Genomic DNA, 14,293 nt, shown 5'->3' on the forward strand with positions numbered 1-14,293 from the left:
TGTTGTCAGGGTTGTGCTGTGGAAATATAGATTCAGATTTTTTAATTTAGCTCCAAGGTGCAGCCAGCAGTGCCCCAGCCTTTGCATGTCTCTTCATGAGTGAACGGTTCTATTCTTTCTGACTCACCTTGCTTGTCTTTTTCCCTCATTAAAACCTTTTCCTTTTTACGTTATGGTGTACCATTTGCCTTCACCCCCTGCTTCATAGATAGTGCCCAACAGGCAGACTCCACTTATTCCAGCTTCACCCTTTTAGCAGCTACAAAAGGGATAGACTTAGCATAAATGGACAACATCCCTCCTAGGGCTGGTGGTGGAAAACCTAACTGAGCTGAAATCACTGGTGAACATGTTATTGCAGTGCTTATTTATGACCACGTTATGTGCCACAAAGGCCCTGGAATGTTCTCTGTGTAAGGCAGATAGAGTTTTATTCTTTGGTATCCCCTTACAAGTAAGTCAGCAAGGCATGTGAGCCCTAAGTAGGAAAAAATAGGGTCTTGAGCAAAGGGATTACTAGGTAAGGAGAGACATGGGAAAATTGGTCTGGTGGGCTGATAAGCAACCTAAGTCACTCCAAGGATGTTGCAGAAAGAAAACAAAAAATGACATTATTTAGAGTGGGCATGAAGGAGACAACTATGGAGAGCTAAAGCAAGGAGGTCCTGGATAGAGGAAGATTCCCTTTGGAGATTTAGGCTACTATTTTTCCCCACTGCCTCACCAGCAAATCTCTAAAGCTTTCTGTGTCCTTGGGAGAAGGGTACAGAGGAGGAAGCTAAGTAGTTAACCACATCTTAATGCTGCTGAAGCAAGACTCAGACACTACCCATCCCGCAGGCCTCTGCACCACCCAGGAGTATGGTTGTCTAGTCTGACTGCTAGAAGACTCTTCCAGAGTTCCTTCAAAAGCAAATTTGGCCTTGGGCCAAGTTCTCTTCCTACTTCCAGTGGATTTGCTGACTTTCTGCCCTAATCCATATATCCTGGAACATAAGTTCAGGGATGATTCAGCATAGCTGCACCTACCGTATACTGGAGCCTGAAGAATTGTTCTTAGACCTATGAAGTCCACAGTAAATTGATTTTCTTGGAAGGATTTGGAAATAATTTTACTTACAGCCAAGAGACTTGACACAATTACTGTATTTGTCCTTGGCCCCTTTAATGAGACTGTGCTCATGCTCCCTTTGTCACACTGCATAGTTGGTACAGACATGCAGGGTTTTGTCAGCCCCCCACATTACACTGACCTGCCGGGTGGGTGCAGGCATTGCCATCCTTCCTGGTGAATGCAGAGCCTCATATTTTCTAGCCTTCCAAGATTGTGGATTTGAAACTATCACAGACCAGTGCAAAGCTTATTCTACCACCAGGAGCAAATGGTAGGTTTAGTCAGTGAGTAAATCCAGTGTCATTGACCCCTGATTACAGATTATTGTGGTTTTAATAGTGGTCACCATGGAACTAAAAGCATCTGGTATATCAACAAGTGACTAAAGTGCAGCCATTACCTGCGCTTGGTGGCCCTAAACCTCCACTGTCCAGTTCTTGAGGTACTAGCCACATGTGACTGTTGAGCATTTGAAACATGGCTCATCTGAATTGAGATATGCTGTAAGTAAAATATACAACCTATTTTGAAGAGTTTGAAAAAGTATGAAAATTAACTCATATTTAGATGCCAAAATGTTAATATTTTGGAGCTTTTGTGTTAAATAACTATATATCAATAAGATTAGTTACACCTATCTTTTTATGTTTTTTAAAATAGTGACTACTAGGAAATTTAAAATTCTATGTGTAGTTCACATTATACTACTCTCGTTTTCTAGATTTCTCTAGGGAAAAAAAAAGGTAGTTTATTTTCACCTGACAGAGCATGAAGGTCACCTTGACTGTCCTGCCTCAGGCATTTTGGCCTTTCCCAGCAATATTTAATAACTAATATATCAATATAATAGTTGGGCAAGCCATTCTATTATATTGATGATACTTGAATAGCAGCATTCCTAGAAGAAAGTATTCTCACCATAATTCATGCTCTCTAAGCACAGTGTCCATATGTGGCAGGGCCTTGAATGAGGAGAGACACCAGGGCCAAGCCACTTGAGTGCCTGCCTTCAGGGCTATATGAGTAGCAGCCCAAAGAGATACTTCACAGCCTAATAAGGAAAGATGGCTGGTCTTGCAGACATTAACTACACAAAAGAGTCTTTACTAAGTCACCAGACTGGTAGCCAAATTTGGTTGGGGAATCCTGCAATAAGAAGCCACAGAAGCAATACAGGCAGCAGTAAAACAACGCCTGCTCACCCTCCAACTCACTTTGATCCCAGTCCTACATATAATACCTCTGGCAATAAGATTCTACCGATATTGGGACTGGGTCATCTCTCCACTTCTGAATGATACATGCCTTTTGCATGACAATTACTGGCCCTGGTTGGACAGATTGTCTCACTGAAGGAAAAAAGTATAACTGAAATCTAAATTCCATCCTGCAGTGCGTTGTCCCTAAACCAAATTCCATCAGATGCGTGTATCACTTATGGTCGAGTCAGGAACACAGAAATCACACTAGTAATTTTGACTGATAATTTAATGCTGAGATTAGTTAAACTGCCACTGAAGGATTGAAAGTGCACATTAGAAACATTGAGGTAACACACAGTGGGGTCTGCAGGATGCATTTACCATCCTGTGGTACATGAGGGATTGTTTTGGGATGATGAGAACCTAAAAGCACAAAAGAGTGGCTCTTAGAATTAAAACCCAGACCCCTAAGAAAGGGGCATCTTCAGTCAGTACTGGTACCTTGGTAACTCACAGGCAGACCACTAAGGAAAGGGGTGTCAGCAACTGGCTGATACAGATTTTTCTGAGGAGTCTTGATGATACTGTTTCTGAGAAAAGGGTACTATTTCTGAGAAAAGAGTAGGGGGTTGGGGATTAAGAATTGGATTCAGCTACAGTTACTAAACCATTCCTGCCAAAGTGAAGACGCATGGTCTTCCAGTCTTCCTGCAGGGGGCATCCAACCTGCGGCCTATGGGCCATATGTGGCCCAGGATGGCTATGAATGCAGCCCAACACAAAATTGTAAATTTACTTAAAACCTTTTTTTCTAATCAGTTTTCACTAGTGTTTGGGCATTTAATGTGTGACCCAAGACAACTCTTCTTCCAGTGTGGCCCAGAGATGCCAAAAAGGTTAGACACTTGTGTGAACCTCTTAACAGCAGAACCCAAGAGGCAGCACTAACAAAGGAGAAATGTGGTATGCAGAATTCCAGCCTAGCCTCACAGAGCAGCATATAGAAAGAAGGATGATATGGAACTGAGAGTCAATCAGTAGCTTAATAACTGACAAAGTGCAAGGAGACAAAAAAAATGAAAATCTTATATTCAATTGGAGTTCAGGCTAACTTCAAGAATAGGTAGCTGCCCACCCAAGAGGTACTGAGATGGCCCCATTGCCTGCTTTGCCTGAGCTACTGGCTCATTGGGGGGTCTCAATTTTGAGACTAGGTACCATACAAGGAAGCCCATTTCACTGATGGGTGAGAAATTTCAGTGGAATACTAAGCTGTCTGTTAAAATAATTGTACAACCTGTGGCATTGGCTGCTCTGCACAATGGGTGGAACTTCAAGTGGTGCTTTTGATGATAAAACATTCTGCTCCTCAGTGAATGAATATACCTATACATTGATTCATGGGTTGCTTCTAATGGCCTCACTCTTTAGTCAGGCAGATAAGCCACTCAGGATGAGACTATTAAACTCATATGCTATAGAAACTATATAACTCACCAACAAGTTCAATTAATAAGCCATATACGTATTTATCTCCTTGGAAGAACCATATCCTGAGAAAAGTAAGGCATCTGCAATGAGAAAGTCAAAAGATCCTGTTAGCCATCATACCCATGGTGACCTATTAGATCCATGTCCACACCAACTTCAGTAACAAAACCACCATGAAGGGCTGTCATTTGACATACAAAGAAACTACCATCACCCCCAGAGCCTACGCCCTTGCAGTTTCACAAGCATGTAATTTATGATGAACTTGGTCTTACCATAGAAGACACAACTGGCTTATACTGGCATATATACTTCACAGGTCCCCTGTCCCTACATAGTTTGGAGATGAGATTTGTAGGTATGGGGTTGCTGTCCATCTCCCCAAATAGCACACATAGATTTAAGGTTTTGATGGACTACCTTTGCCCCATGCCAGAGAAAAGGAGAGACTTTCAGACCATGATGCAGATTGTACATTTACGAAGGAAAAGGAAGGAAGAGGGATAGGATAGGAAGGATTTTAGACTACAGTGCAATTCCAAGTAAGTTTCAACTAGGCTGATGGGGAGTTTTTCAGCCAAAGTCACCTGTTAAGGGAGTTCTTTTACTCACAAGAGTGTATCTGCATTAGTACTCCCACTGTACTCAGTTATTGGTTGGAAGTAGTCTATAGGAAATACAACTTTTGCACAGAGTAATAGATCCAGAAGAGCAGCAACTGGGACTGTCAGATGGTTATACTCTCCACAACAGGTTGGAGTGGCACACTTGAGTGGGTGTCACATTTGTGTGGCTGCCACACTACATTATAACCCCATTCCTTTTTTGGACCTGCACTGACCATTTTGAGTTTCTGGGAAGTTTTTACTGCATGGGTAACAGAAATGCAAATGCACAACAAATTTGAAATGACACTTGGTGTCCCTTCCCATTGGGCAGAGAGCTGTGATACTGGGTTTGCCACATACTTCCTCTGCAATTTGGGGACACTGCTGTGGTTCTTATGACCATCTTACTCAATATCAATAGAATGCTTATGGTAAATGAATTGTTATCCTTGTGTCTCTGTGGAGCATTTTATACCAGGCTATAAAATAAGGCCTGATTAATTTCCGAGGGGAGCTCATGGACCCAATCTGGCTGGGCATGGATAGATCCAACCCTAGGAAGTAAGTAAAGGATTAAAAAAAAAAAAGCGAATGACCTCTGTTTTCTTAGTCCATATATGGATAGACTGTATGTGTCATTGTCATGTGAAAATAGTGGCAAGTCTCACAAACCTAGACATGTCACCTCCAACTTAATACGGCTATGAGGAATCATATCAGAATCCTACTATCAAACAGTGCCTTAGGTACTGCTTCCACCAGGCAGTGGCCTTAGCCACTGTTTGCCTTGACCTTTTCTACTTGTGTCCATTCTTTGAGATGTCTAGGCTAACAGTATGCAGAAGGTCACCTTGGATCCAACTCAAAGAAGCATTTGTGTGCTTCCCATCCACTTCCAGGACTAGTTTTTCTGTATGATAAGACAGCCTCCTTTGCTTCCCCTGCCTCTCTGTTGGACACAGGGTTACCACTTCCTGAGAGGAGTCAGTCAACTCTTTGGTAATCAAAGATCCAGTGGCCACAAGCCATATATCCCCAGCCTGTGGTGCCAGTGCCACCAGCAGGATCTCCCTTGGGGGCATTAGGGAAACAATTTGTCACTATTTTACATGACTTTTCCCCCATCAAGAGATGATTCTAAGGCTCACTTGGGAGATAGCCAGGAGTTTTACTACCAAAGACATTGATTTTTACCTCTCATTGTGTTGGATATCTTCATAGCTTTGGGTTATCTTGTGACTAGGCAATGTGCACTGTGGCCAACAGCTCTTGCTGCTTCTGGCTAAATACCTCACTGCAAGTGGAGGTATCCAAGAGCAACTATAGAAACTACCCATATGGCTCTAAACCACCTCCATCTAAGCCCTGGGATTTTTTTCTCATGGCTTGGTCTAGAGTCTATGACTAGAGCACAGATGGCAAACATAAGGCCCATGGGCCAAATCCAGACCTCCGCCTTGTTTTTATCTAGCCTGGTACCTGGTTTCTACCTGGTGGCAGTGCTGAACTCTTGCTTAACTGTTAAGGAGTAGTTACATTTATACAGTCCTAAAATTACATTTGGCTTTTGGAATGCAACCACGAGGCTGATGTGGCCTCTGGTGAAAATGAGTTTGACACCACTGGACTAGAGGTTTCAGAGAATTCTCCAGCTTTCATGATGAACTTTGGATTCACACTCAGGGCCCTTCTCATCTTACAATGTCTTCTTTGCTACAGCTACCAACTCCAGAAACCCTATTGAAAAATCTAATTTCTGACACCAGTGAGAAGGTATGTCTCACTGTGGACATATATAATAATAGAACATGAGACCATGTACCTCATCTTACTAATACTTGGGCTTGTAAATTACCCCAACGTAACCTATTCCTGTGCCCATCCTACATGACAGTGATGGGTTTTTTCACCCCCTTTCAAAGATAGAGGAAAGGGGCAAGATGAAAGGCAGGGAGGCCAGATTTTTGCAATAATGAGCCAATGCAAGAGCAGTGAGAATGGAAAAGGGTGGTATTGCTATGATCTTTAGGAGATAAAATGAGTGAGACCTGGTTATTATTACAAGTGGGGAAAAGGAGAGGAGAGAAATTAAGGTTATAATTCACAGAGTCTTGGCTTGAGTAATATTTTTCTTTTAGGGGAATGGAGATTCATTCATTCAATTAATATTTATTAAACATAAACTGTGAGTCAGGCAGTACATTTGATGCTCAAGATGCAGAAGAAAAAGATGCTAGGAGACAGAAAAATTAGTGTAACATAAAAGATAATTATGGGGCTTCCTTTCAGGATATCAGAATAGGTAAACATGGTACTCACATCTTATCACAGTCCCATCAAAACTACAACTGAACTACACCACAACCATCATGCAGAACTATCTGACCTGAAGAAAAAAAAACTGCCTGATCTGACTGAACAGAAGTCCTACAACTAAGGATATAGAGAAGGAGCCACATCAAGACTGGTAAGAGAGGCTGAGACCCTAAACAGGCTGGTCCCACACCCATGTGCAGTGGTTAAAACTTGAGAGGGATATCTCAGCCTTGGAAGTCATCCATAAGGAACAAGGGTTCTCATCCTTACACTAGAACCACCAGACCATGGTTCCAGTGTTAAGAGAAGTCCCCATAACCTCTGGCTCAGAAAACCAGTGGGGACAGGCTGAGTGAGACAGAGGGCTTCTAGAGTTCCAAGTGTTCCTTTTAAAAGTCCCACCCTCAGACTTATTCAGACTCATTTGCTTTGAGCTACAGTTCTAGGGCTGCAGCTTGAAAGGTGCCAGAGGAAGATGAGGATGAACTAAATTGTCTGGCATCAGGGCAAGGGCTGGAGGAGCAGATTTTTTTTCCAGACAGAAGTGATAGTAGAAGCCATTGTTCTTTGCTCAGCCCTTTCCCAACAGAGCCAGCAGGCAGGTACCCTATCTCAGTCTCCATCAACCTGGTTAACAAGATTCACCCAGACCTGATGATTCCCTGAGACCCTGCCCCACCTAAATTTGGGGCCCACCCAAGACATTTACTGTGGCTTTTCCATACAAATGGCCTGTCTTTGATAGATTTCCTAAACTCTATCAAACAAGCAGCATTGGATCTCAGTGTATTCCATGCCACTTGATAAGTGGCCCCAGGCATGGCACTAGCAGCAGCCAGCCTTTGTTTGAAGCTTGGCTTCTCCTGGGCCCCTTCAAATACAGCACAAGTAGCAGTCATCTGCAGATCATTTTATAGCTCATACCAGTTAGCTCTGGCTAGGATACAGGCAGCAGCTAACCTTAGTCTGCACCTTTCAGGAGGACCCAGATCTAGCACACCCTGTGGACAGCTTCAGACCATGCTAAAGCACCATCCAATAGCACACCACAAGCAACACACTCAAGGGTTGGATTCAGTGGGCACTAGATCACTGTTAAAGTGAATTGTGTGAAAGGGCTGACCTGCTCCATGGGGTCAACCCCTACAAGCAGATCCTCCACATTGGTTGTAGCCAATCCTCATAGCCAAAATTCCTGAGATAAATCTCTCCCATTGATATGACAACAATCAAGACTTAACTACAATAGGGGATGTACACAGACCACATAGTGGTGTGCACCTGGAGCACCCAGTTTGGATGACAAGGTAAGCTATGCCACTGGGTCCTATAGGGCACCTACTACCTAAGACCACTCTATGAAGACTGGGAGACATAGTAACTCTACCTAATAGATAGAAAGAAACATAGGGAGTCAGCCAAAATGAGAAGACAGAGAAATATGTATCAAATGAAAGAACAGAACAAAACCTCAGAAAACTAAACAAAATGGAAACAAGCAATCTACCAGATGCAGAATTCAAAACACTAGTTATAAGGATGCTCAGTGACCTTAGGGGAAGAGCAGATGAGCTTAGGACTTCAACAAAGAGATAGGAAACACAAAAATGGAGATAGAAAATATAAAAAAGGCTCTTTCTCTTGCGGTCCCAGGTGATTCAAGAGCCACAGGCTTTGCTATGGTCAAGTTCAAGAACCACATCATACACAACCAATCCTGAAAGTGGCACCAAAATGGCATCAAGAAACCCTGATCACAAAGATACAAATCTCTTAAGGGAGTAGACTCCAAGTTCCTGAGGAACATGCACTTTGCCAAGAAACACAACAAAAAGGGCCTGAAGAAGATGCAGGCCAACACCACCAAGGCAATGAGCAAATGTGTCAAGGCTATCAAGGACCTCATAAAGTCTAAGGATGTCAAGCCCAAGATCCTAAAGTGTGGCATCTGCAAGCTCATTTGACTTGCCTTCATCACTCATACCCACATTGCCAAAAGTTTCACAGCCTACCGATCAAAGTCTAAAGTCAAGTCTCAAACCAAGCCGTATGCTGTGGCTGTGGCTCACAGGAGTGGAGCTCCCCAATAACATCCCCAAATAAAGAAAAAGGGGAAACCTCAGAAAGAATGTTGGATGAGAAATAGAGGCAAGTTAACTATCAGATATTGAATTCAAAGCACTGGTTATCAGGAAATTCAAAGAACTCACAATGAGCTACCAGAAACTACAGGGGAGCTATAATGATCTCACCACAAACTATATCAACATAAAAAAGGAAAGAGAAACTATCAGCAAGGGACAAGAGGAAATGAAGAATACAATTTCCGAATTGAAGAACACAGTAGAAAGTTTCAAAAGCAGAACCAATGAGGTAGAAGATCAGATTAGTGAGTTGTAGGGCAAAGTAGAAAACATCTCACAGAAGAGCGAGAAAGGGAAAGGAGGCTAGGAAAGAATGAAGAGGGATTAAGGGCAATGCAAGACAATATGAAACCTAATAATATCTGAATAATAGGAATACCAGAAAGAGAAAAAGAAGAACAAGGGATAAAAAAGTATTTGAAACAGTAATGAGAGAAATTTTTCCTAACTTGATAAGAGAAATCACAGAGACTCCCAATCAAGAGGAACCCAAGGAGGCCCACTTCAAGACACATCATCCTTAAAATGGCAAAGTTCCAAGATAAAGAGAGAATCCTAAGGGCAACAAGGGAGAAAAAGGAAGTAACATGTAAGGGAGCCCCAATAAGGTTAGCTGCTGAATTCTCAATGGAAGAACTCCAAGCAAGAAGAGAATGGCAAGAAATATTCCAAGTAATGAGAACCAGAGTCTTACAACCAAGGCTACTTTACCCAGCAAGTCTCTCAATCAAGATAGAAGGCCAAATAAAGAGATTCCAAGACAAAAGAAGTCTAAAGGAATATGCCTCCACCAAACCAGCCCTACAAGAACTACTAAAAGGACTGCTTTAAGGAAAGGAAGGAAAAGAGAGAGACAGAGAGGAACACAGGTACAAAAATGGCAATGAATAAGTACCGATCAATAATAACCTTTAATGTAAATAGATTAAATGCTCCAATCAAAAGACACAGAATAGCTGAATGGATACGAAAGCATAACCCATACATATGCTGCCTACAAGAAAACCACCTCAGGACAAAAGACCATCACAGACTAAAAGTGAAAAGCTGGAATCACATTTTCCAAGCAAACGGACAAGAAAAAAAAGTTGGGGTAGCAATTCTCATATCAGACAAAATAGACTTCAAAAAAAGAGCCATAAAGAGAGACCCAGAAGGTCACTTCAATAGTACTCAAGGGAAGAATCCACCAAGAAGACATTAACATTGTAAATATATATGCACCCAACATAGGAGTACCCAAATATATCAAGAAAATCTTAGAGGACTTCAAGAAAGATGTTGACAGGAACACAATTATACTTGGGGATTTTAACACCCCACTATCAAAAATGGACACATCTTCCAAATAAAATGTCAACAAAGATATTGTGGCATTAAACACCCTAGATGAAATGAACTTAACTGATACATATAGAGCCCTTCATCCCAAAGAATCTAATTACACATTCTTTTCAAATGCACATGGAATATTTTCAAAGCTAGCCCACATGATAGGACACAAAACAAGCCTCAACAAATTCAAGAAAATTAAAATCATACCAAGCATTTTCTCTGACCATGATTGACTGAAAGTGGAAACCAACCCCAAAGGAAAAAAACCCAAAACACCCAAAATCATGAAGAATGAATAGCATGCTATTAAACAACGAGTGGGTAAGAATGAAATTAGGGAAGAAACCAAAAAGTTTCTGGAAACAAATGAAAATGAACTCACAACAACCCAAAACTTATGGGACACAGCGAAGGCAGTCCTGAGAGGGAAGTTTATAGCAATACAGGCCTACCTAAAGATAATAGAAACATTTCAAACAAACAACCTAACCCTACACCTGCAAGAACTGCAGGAACAACAACAAAGACAGCCCAGAGCAAGCAGAAAGAAGGAAATAACCAAAATCAGAGCAGAACTAAATGACACAGAGACTAAAAGCACAATTCTAAAGATCAATGAATCCAGGAGTTGGTTCTTTGAAAAGATATACAAAATAGACAAGCCTTTAAGTAGGCCCATCAAGAAAAGAAGAGAGAGGACTCAAATAAACACAATCAGAAATGAAAGAGGAGGACTTCTGTCAAGATGGAGGCATAGGTGGAAGCAATGCACCTTCTTGCACAACTAAGTTTAAAAACAATAAAATTTTAAGCAACTGCAGCCAAACCACAGAAAATTGAACTATGCGGAAGTCTGACAACAACAAACCCTTCAGCCAAACCAGTAAGAGCGGCAGAGCAAGCAGGAGAGCGTGGTCCGGCACGAAAGATCCAGCGGACTGACCTGGGCACATGACCCAAGTGCTCCAGCAGCCATGGGTGGATCCCAGGTGTGGAGAAGCATGCGGACCCACTGAGGGCACAAGACGATGGACCCACTGAGGGCTGATCCCAGTCACACATTAGCTTGCAGCTAAACTGGTGAAGGAGCTAGCAGTGAGAGGGACCACACAGACCCCAGTGGCAGGAAGTGGCGGAGGGAACCACAATTGTCTCTCTGATCCCACCCCCACATGCAGCATCACAACCAGCAACCTGGGTGGCCCTGCCCTGGTGAACAACTAAGGCTCCTCTTGTCATACGTAACAGGCACAAACAGATCAAAACATGGCTCAAGAACAACTCAGAGCCCCAGAGCCGATAAATCTAAGCAATGAAGAAATAGCCAAACTTTCAGATGCGCAGTTCAAAACACTGGTGATCAGGATGCTCACAGAACTGGTTGATTTTAGTCACAAATTAGAGGAACATATGAAGGCTGAACTAATTGAAATGAATGGAAATGCACAGGAAACCAAAAGTAATGGAAAGGAAACTGGGATTCAAATAAAGGGAGTGGACCAGAAAGAAGAAAAAAATGACCAAACAAAAAAGGATAAAGAAACATGAATTCAAATAAATGAGGAGAGGCTTAGGAAACTCCAGGACATCTTTAAATGTTCTAACTTCCTAATTATAGGGGTACCAGAAGGGGAAGACAGCCACCAGTGGAAAATTTATTTGAACAAATAATAAAGGTGAATTTCCCCAATCTGGCAAAGAAAATAGACTTCCAGGAAATCCAGGAAGCTCAGAGAGTACCAAAGAAGTTGGACCCAAGAAGGAACACACCAAGACACATCATAATTACATTATCCAAGATTAAAATGAAGGAAAGAATCCTAGAAGCACCAAGAGATAAGGGGACAGTCAGCTACAAAGGAGTGCCCATCAGACTGTCAGCTGATTTCTCAAAAGAGACTTTACAAGCAAGAAGGGGCTGGAAAGAAATAGTCCAAGTCATGAAATCCAAAGACCTACATCCAAGATTGATCTATCCACCAAAGCTTTAATTTAGAATGGAAGGGCAGATGAAGTGCTTCTCAGATAAGATCAAATTCAAGAAGTTCATCATCACCAAGCCCTTATTATATGAAATGTGAAAGGGACTTACCTAAAAAAAAGAAGATAAAAAAGATGAACAGTGAAAGGACAGCAAACTCAGTTATTAAGAACCACACCTAAAACAAAAGCAAACTAAGAGGACAGCTAGATCAGGAGCAGAACCATAGAAATGAAGATCACATGGAGGGTTAGCAACAGGGGAGTGGGAGGAGGAGAAGGGAGGAGAATGTACAGAAAATAAGTAGCACAGATGGTAGGTAGAAAATAGATAGGAGGGAGGTCAAGAATAGTATGGGAAATATAGAATCTAAAGAACTGGAGAAACGTGGTCATAAACTAAAGGGGGGCATGGTGAGGGAGGGGGTGTACAGGGTGGAGGGGAATGAAGGGGAGAAATACAACTGTAATGACATAATTAATAAAACATTTTAGAAAGAAATGAAAGAGGAGAGATTGCAACTGATACCATAGAAATAGAAGGGATTGGAAGAAATTACTATGAAGAACTGTATGCCAAGAAATTTGAAAACCTAGGGGAAATGCACAAATTTCTAGAACAATATAATCTTCCAAAACTCAATGAAAAAGAAGCAGAAAACCTGAACAGGCCAATAAAAGCAAAAGAAATTGAAGCAGTCATAAAAAAAAAAAAAACTCCATCACACAACAGCCCTGGACCAGATGGTTTCACAGGAGAATACTACAAGAAATTTAAGGAAGAGCTAACCCCTATTCTTCACAGACTATTCCAAAAAATCCAAAGGATGGAAAACTCCCAAACACCTTTTATGAAGCCAGCATCATCCTAATTCCAAAACCATTTAGAGACATAAAAAAGAAAGAAAATTTCAGGCCAATGTCGCTGATGAACATAGATGCTAAAATCCTCAACAAAATATTGGCAAATCGCATCCAACAATGTATCCAAAAGATTATATGCCATGACCAAGTGGGATTCATCCCAGGGATGCAAGGGTGGTTTAATATTCACAAATCAGTAAATGTAATACATCACATAAACAAAAGCAAAGACAAAAACCACATGATCATATCAATAGATGAGGAAAAAGCTTTTGATAATGTACAACACCCATTTATGAGAAAAACACTCAGCAAAAGGGGAATAGAGGGAACATTCCTCAATATAATAAAGCTATATATGAGAGGCCTACAGCCAATATCATACTCAATGGGAAAAAACTAAAATCTTTTCTACTAAGATCAGGAACAAGACAAGGATGACCACTTTCACCACTTCTATTCAATATAGCTTTGGAAGTTTTAGCCACAGCTATCAGGCAAGAAAAGGAAATAAAAGGCATCCAAATCAGAAAGGAGGAAACAAAACTGTCAATGTTTGCAGATAGTGTACATGGAAAATCCTATAGACTCTACCGAAAAACTGCTCAAACTAATTAATGAATTTGGCAAAACAGCAGAATACAAAGTCAATATCCAGAAATCAAAGGCATTTTTTAAAAAATTTTATTTAGTTATTTTTCAAGTACAGTTTTTTGTCTATTGTTCCCATCCCAGCCTCCCCCGCCCCTTGCTCCCCACCTCCCTCCCATTTCCACCCCCTTTAGTTCTCGTCCCTGTGTCCTTCCTATTTGTTCCTCCAAATCCCTCCCCCCTTTTCCCCTTAACTTCCCTTCCTTCTCCCCTCTGGTCACTATCCCTTGTTCTCTATTTCAGTGTCTTTGTTTTTTTTTCTGCTTGTTTGTTTGTTTTGTTGTTTAGCTTCCTGTTAAAGGTGAGATCATATGGTATTTGTCTTTCAACCCCTGGCTTATTTCGCTCAGCATAATGCTTTCCAGTTCCATCCATGTTGTTGCAAAGGGTAGTAGCTCCTTCTTTCTCTCTGCAGCATAGAATTCCATTGTGTACATGTACCACAATTTTTGGATCCATTCATTTACTGATGGGCACCTAGGTTGCTTCCAACTCTTGGCTATTGTAAATTGTGCTGCTATGAACATTGTGGTGCATAGGTTCTTTGATATTGATGTTTTAGGATTCTTAGGACATAATCCCAGCAGT

Source organism: Artibeus jamaicensis, unplaced genomic scaffold (genome assembly GCF_021234435.1).
Source record: "Artibeus jamaicensis isolate MK-2021 breed Jamaican fruit bat unplaced genomic scaffold, CSHL_Jam_final scaffold_461, whole genome shotgun sequence".
NCBI lineage: Eukaryota > Metazoa > Chordata > Mammalia > Chiroptera > Phyllostomidae > Artibeus > Artibeus jamaicensis.